The following is a 6,847-nucleotide window of genomic DNA, read 5'->3' on the forward strand; positions in this document are numbered from 1 at the left end:
GGAAGGCCGTTTCTCTTTAGCCAGAAAACCGGTTGTTAAATTATTTGAATCTCACCACTGCTGTGCATCCTTCCCCCTCCTCCCCAAGCCTTTACTCCCAGAACAAATCTGAATTTTTCTGTATTTATATTTAGGAACAACTAAATATAAATACAGACCTGGAGGAACGTTGTCCATGGGGTCACGATGGGTCGGACATGACTTCGCAATTAACAATAACAACAATATTCTGTCTGGGAAGCACTGCAACTGCCTTTCCAAATTCAGAAACAACACTGAGATAGCAGGCAGCACAATGCTAGAAAGAAAATATTAAGATTTGTATCAGACTGATATGAGCTGAGAACATGTAGTAGTGAAGGGCCTGGTGTGCCCCAACCCATCAGAGTAGGGAAGCAATGTATATTACATTGTGCGAAGGTGATGGTCTATGCATGCAACTAAAGATATATGCTTGAAGAGGTGCAAGTGCAGATGTGAGGCAATTGGTATCTAGTTCTCTTTGGTAGGATGGGTTTCACTTTCATTACATGTAGTCCTCGGGGGGGGGAAATATTTCTACCTTTGCTGTAAGCATTGATTAATGGACTTTTTGGGCCATGGCCTACATATTCAAAGTTAGCTTATTAAATCTTATGCTGAAAATATATATCTTGTGGTCATACATTGATTTCAGTTTTTCTAAAAGTGCCTGAGTGTTCAATGAGAGAAGCAGGGTACATTATATGGGTTTCTGATCTTATATTTCCATGTATCTGATAACACAAGCTCTTACGGTTTTGAACTTATTTCAGCTAGTGTGACTATCAACCTTGGAATGTCTGGAAAGCATCAATTCTGGCCTATCTATCTATCTATCTATCTATCTATCTATCTATCTATCTATCTATTATCTAGCTAGCTAACTATTATCTAGCTATCTCCATCCATCCATCCATCCATCCATCCATCCATCCATCCCCTTATATATAATACTCCTTTATTTACATGATGAATTCATTAGTTCGGGGAATTGTATGATCATATTGTATCATGCATGTTACCTTGAGAGCTTCCAAGATTCTACCATCATAGTCAATTACTACAGTATCACCCTGTTCTCCTTTCAGGCCTGGAGGTCCCTGAAAAGAAAAAGTTATTGCAAGTTTTATGCTAACAGGCACAACACTCTACTAGTCACATACTATTAGGGTGCCTTAGTAAATTATTATCCACTGGAGGGAAGAGTCAAATATCACCTACATTGCTAAAGTCCCAAGAAAGGCCTAGCTATTGACTGCCCTGATCTCAAACTTGCTATTTTTAAAGACAATTAATTATCTAACCCAGCTTCTTTTCAACATTGGTGATAGAGCTGTAGAACTCCTTTCCATAGTAAAATTTTAAAGTCCCTCTTAAGACATTTTGTTAAAATCTTTTTGTTGTTCAGAGCTTTTTATCACTACATGAACTTTGAACCATCGAAGATGAAATGGAGCTTTATTCTGCAAAAGGAACTTTACAGTATGGATTCTGTCTCTCAGAAAGGTACCAGAATTGTTTCGAATTGCACATTTCCATTCATGGAGAATTGTTTAATAAAAAAAAGCATCTGTAAATGGAGGAAAAGAGAGCAATTTTATTGATACCTGCCTCCCCCCCCCCCAATCTATTACATCTTTCCTGGGGATTTAGTAAGTATCTGAACCATATGAGAAATAAAAGAAGTGTCTTCTCTAACTGGGCAATTTTCAGATGAACTGAGACTGTAGTTTTTTCATTTGCTAAGAGCTGGGAGGATCCCAACCCACTTTTTGTAAAGTTGGAAAAACTTTGCTATAGGAAAAAGGAATAATTTCTTCAAATTTATCTTCTGTTCCTGTAAGGCTCTGATCAATCTAAAAGGGTGGATATGATTTTGATATTGTAATTATTTGGAAGCATATTTGAAAATATATGTGTATACAAAACAGATTCTGCCAGTACTTGTTGTAATCCTTTGTATTTATATGTCCCACACAAATACCAAATTTTAAGAATTCCTTGAAAACATTTTCAAGTCCAAAACATTTATATTAATTGTAACTTTTATTTGAATTAGTCTGCAGGTCAAACACAGTTTTGTACAATAATATTCATAATTAATATATTGCATATTCTTCCCAGCTTTGCTTAAACTACTGGAAAGTGATAAATTGTGGGTTATGAATTTTAAGGCACTAAAAAAGAAGAGGAAATTCATACCCGTGGCCCAATATGACCATCTGCTCCCTTCTCAGCAGGTTCACCCTGAAAAATAAACAAAAACAATAAAGAAGATTAATTTAGAACAAAGATGGAGAAATTGACCATGCTGACTTGAGCTGTTGGAGATTTAATTCCGTTAAAATTTGGAGAGTGACTTTCCCCACCTAGTTTTAAAAAAAGCAGATTAATATGACTTGCATCTGGAGGAACACAATATTAGCAGCAGCAGCAGTTTTAAAAAGCTTTCAACATAATCTAGTTGTAAAATAAACCAGACAGATCAGATTCAAGACACACAAGCCTCTTACAAACATGAATTTTCTGAATATGTACGATTATGTATATCACATGGCTGGAAAGCCAAGCAGTTTTAAATAACTATCCAATTTAACTGACAAAACAGCAAAAAGAAAACATGACAGTAATCTCAATGCTACAACTTAGGAATGTTGCCGCATTTAAAAGGACACTACCTTCAGGCATTTTGAAGTACTACTTTCTTCCACTTAAAAGCACAAAGAAAGCCATAATCAGTTTTATTATTCAACTTACAAGCACTAATTCAAGTCACAAGGGTGATTAAATTGGCCCTGTATAAACAAATACCTAAAGAATAAATGAACAAATAAACAAATTTAACATGTACGTGAGATTGGAGTGAGAGGTCATCCAATGGAACTGGATTTGTTATCATCAGGACCTTGATGGTACCACAGCTATACATCATCAAACCTGGCTGACCAAGAAATGCTGTCTTGATGCTGGCCCACTGCCTGGAGGCTGTAAGGGTTTGAATGGGGAGGAATCGGCTTCAACTCAACCATAGCAAGGCAGAGAACTTCCGGTGAGGCATCATCTTTGACTCCAGCTGTGAATAATTTGGGGTTCCTCATAGATTCATGGCTCCTGCTCAGCAGATAGCAATTGTGGCTGGGGTGTATGTGTCTTTGTACATATTCATTTGTGTACCAATTGCACTCATTCCTAGACTGGGAGGCCTTGCTCATGGTCCTTCATGTTCTGGTGATTTCCTAGTTGGATTACTAAATTGTGCTCTATTTGGGGCTGCTCTTGAATACCAAATGGAAATTACAATTGATCTAAAATATGATGGTATGGACAGCTTTTGATACCCTATAGCTTACCCATATTACACTGCTGGGGGAACTGCAGTGGTTCCCCATTTCTTCCTGGATGTGATTCAAGGTTATCATCTTTAAAAACTGAATAGCACAAGGGCAAGTTATTTGTGGTGCCACCCTTTGTTGAGAATATCTGCCCATTCATCTAGGGCTGATAGGATGGGTGCACTCCAGGTCCCTTTCTTAAATGTTTGCTTATTAAATTTATTTGCTGCCCATCTTGCTGTCACATGAATCTGGGCGGATTACAATCTTACAATCAATGTTGCCATTTTGTGGGATCTAGGCAGGGTGCCTTTTTGGTTATAGCTCTGTCTTTTGGAGCAATCTTTCCCCGGAGATCTGGTTTTCTAAAAATAGCACTAGCACTAGCCTTTAAACATATATACCACTCCATAGTGCTTTACAGCACTCTTTGGGCGGTTTGCAGAGTCAGCATATGGCCCCCAATAATCTGGATCCTCATTTTACCAACCACAGAAGGATGGAAGGCTGAGTCAACCTTGAGCCAGTGAGAATCGAACTCCTGGCAGTGGGCAGAGTTAGCCTGCAATACTGCATTCTAAACACTGCACCACAAAAAGACTTGAAGATCTGGCTTGTCCCACAAGGGTTGGGGTAATGTGAGACTGGAGCCCAGTAAAAGTCTTTGGGGTGGGGGGATGTGTCAAAGTTGGGGTTGCTGGGAGTTTCTGTGTTGTTATGTTTTTTTAAAAAACTGTGTTTATTATTTATATTGTGGATTGTGAGTTACCCAAGCTTATGTTGCATACATTGAGTTGCTATATAAATCTAATAAATAAATCTGGTTTCCTTTATGCCACGATTCATTTAATAATATGTAATGCTCATGGGGAACTATGGAATCAACCCTCAAACATTTCATCTCAACAATAAAGATAGTAAGAGGAGTATTCATCCATAATGGGTTCTTCTTGTCCACAGAAGTGAATGGCACCTCAGAGATATTTATTTTGGGTCCTCTCCACTTCCTTTTTCTAGTCTCTTCTTTCAGCAAGAGAAAGTTAAAGGAATACCTGGCGGCTGAGTGGTTCAGAAAGGAGAATGGTGTCAGTAGCAATCTTACCATTCTACCATTTCCAGAATGAAAATCAGCCGATGTGTTAATCATACCATGCTTTTCTCATGCTCTCCTTACCTTTGGCCCTGGTAGCCCATCTATGCCTTTTTCTCCCTTTCCGCCAATGCTTCCTGGTTCTCCCTGCAACATTTGAAAGAGGCCCGATGGAAAAGAGTTGTCAAGCAAGTCAGCATTCAGCTGTAGTAGCCTTTTCCTTTCCTTACTTTTGGCTCTGTAGCTTGTTTGCGCCCTTTTTGCCCACTGGGCATAACCTGCCTCCCATACTCCACCTGTTTTCAAGAAGAGCAATTGAAGTGGAAAGAAAGTTTCCAAGCATCAATTAGCTAATTTAATCCCAGGCATCCCAAACCTGTAAGCTCTGATGGTCTATTTACATCTATTCTTCAATACTGGCCAATGCTTCCCGCTCTTCCAAACACCTTGGAAAGAGATTTTTGTACTATAAAAGTACAAAAGAAAGCCAATTGATCTAGTGGTTAAAGGCACCAGACTAGAAAACAGGAGATTGTGATTTCTAGCTGGGTGACTTTGGGCCAATCACTCTCTCTCACAGGTTTGTTGTTGTGCAGAAAATAGGAGGAGGAAGGTGTGTTGGATGTGTTCACCACCTTGAGTTATTTGTAAAAATAATAAAGGCAAGATACAAAAAAAATAAACAAACAAATAAATAATAAAAGAAAACTCTTAATACATGAACATGCTTTCCTCTTGCACTTGAAGTGGTTTAATACCATTTTGTATTGGAAAGAGATTCAAGGGAATCAACAAAATGTACAAGCAATAAACTAAAATAAAAACCTGAGGTTTATAAAAAATAAACACTATAGTCCCGTGGTGGCGAACCTATGGCACGCATGCCACAGGTGGCACCCAGAGCCCTCTCTGTGGGCACGTGCGCCATCGCCCCAGTCCTAGGCCTTCAGCTGGGTTTTATAAAACCTTTTCGCTTTAGGTCTCCACTGTCGTGTGCAAAAAAAAAAAAGGTTCAATCAATCAATTTCAGCTTCTCGTGGGAAAAAAAAAGATCTCGCAAAGTTGGAATTGATTGATTGAACTTTTTAATCCCACCAAGTCTGCAGTTACCACCACAGCCACGTTCACCCAATGGGCCACGCCCACCCAATTGGCCACACCCACCCAATGGGCCATACCCACCCAATGGGCCATGCCCACCCAGCACCCAACGATACATAAATGGGTTTTAGGTTGCAGTTTGGGCACTCGGTCTCTAAAAGGTTCGCCATCACTGCTATAGTCATATAAGAATGTAAAAATGGCAGAGTTACCTTGCCTCCTTAGAAACTGTATTCAAAGAGAGCTGCTACTATTTGAAAACATTTTCTAAGTTTAATCTGAAGAAGCCACTTCTTGAAACAATGCCTTTTTCCCATTTGGGCTAATACTTCCTGATTGTTTGAAATAAATCCAAAGAAATTTTAGTTTTGAAGCAAAGCACATGCTAGTCTTATTCTCTTTGGGCTCCAGAAGCCCATCTGTGCCTGTGGCAATGTTTGCTTGCCTGCAAATGTCCAAAACTGGTGCCCAGAAAATTCTTCAGCTGAATGCGGGACATTCACAAATCACATGATGCTATTTGATTAGATGCTCACCTTTGACCCTGGCACCCCTTGAATACCATTCTCTCCTTGGGGCCCGGAAGTTCCTTGATCTCCCTTAATTTAAAAAGAATCTGGTATCAATCATTACTTGAGAAATAATATTCATATTAAAGTCTTAACTAATTTTCTTTGCTATACACAATTATATTTTTTTCTATTTAAAAAATCAAACAGGACATCTTTAAAGTAGTATCTGAATTCTAAATGCAGTTCAAATTTGTTTGTTCAAACTGTTATATTTGCTTAACTATTAATAAAGCCCAATATCATCAGCCAAACAAATAGAAATTTTCAGTTCTTGATTCAGTGATATACAGGTAGCCCTTGCTTACCGATTGCTTGTTTAGCAACTATTTGAAATTACAACAGTATAAAAACAATGGATTTGTGACCAATCCTCACATTTATGACTGCCGCAGTGTCCCATGATTGCCATTTGGGCCCTTTGTGACCAGCTTGCAACAAGCAGAGTTAATGGAGAATTTGGAAGTGAAGTCATATGTCATAGCCCAAGATGTTCATTTAAGGACCGAAGGGTAAGTGAGATGACAAGTCCATTGTGATCATGTGATTTTCCTCTTAGTGACCATGATGCTTATTTATTTATTTATTTATTGAATTTATATACCGCCCTATCTCCCTTACGGGACTCAGGGCGGTGAACAGGCGATAATAAAAACCACAATAAATATACACAAATTTCTGTCTAAAATCAAATTAAATAACAGGCCTGCTCTAAAAATACCCCATACAAAACC

The sequence above is a fragment of the Protobothrops mucrosquamatus genome, unplaced genomic scaffold (assembly GCF_001527695.2).
Source record: "Protobothrops mucrosquamatus isolate PMUCROS unplaced genomic scaffold, P.Mucros_1.0 scaffold1804, whole genome shotgun sequence".
NCBI classification, from domain to species: domain Eukaryota; kingdom Metazoa; phylum Chordata; class Lepidosauria; order Squamata; family Viperidae; genus Protobothrops; species Protobothrops mucrosquamatus.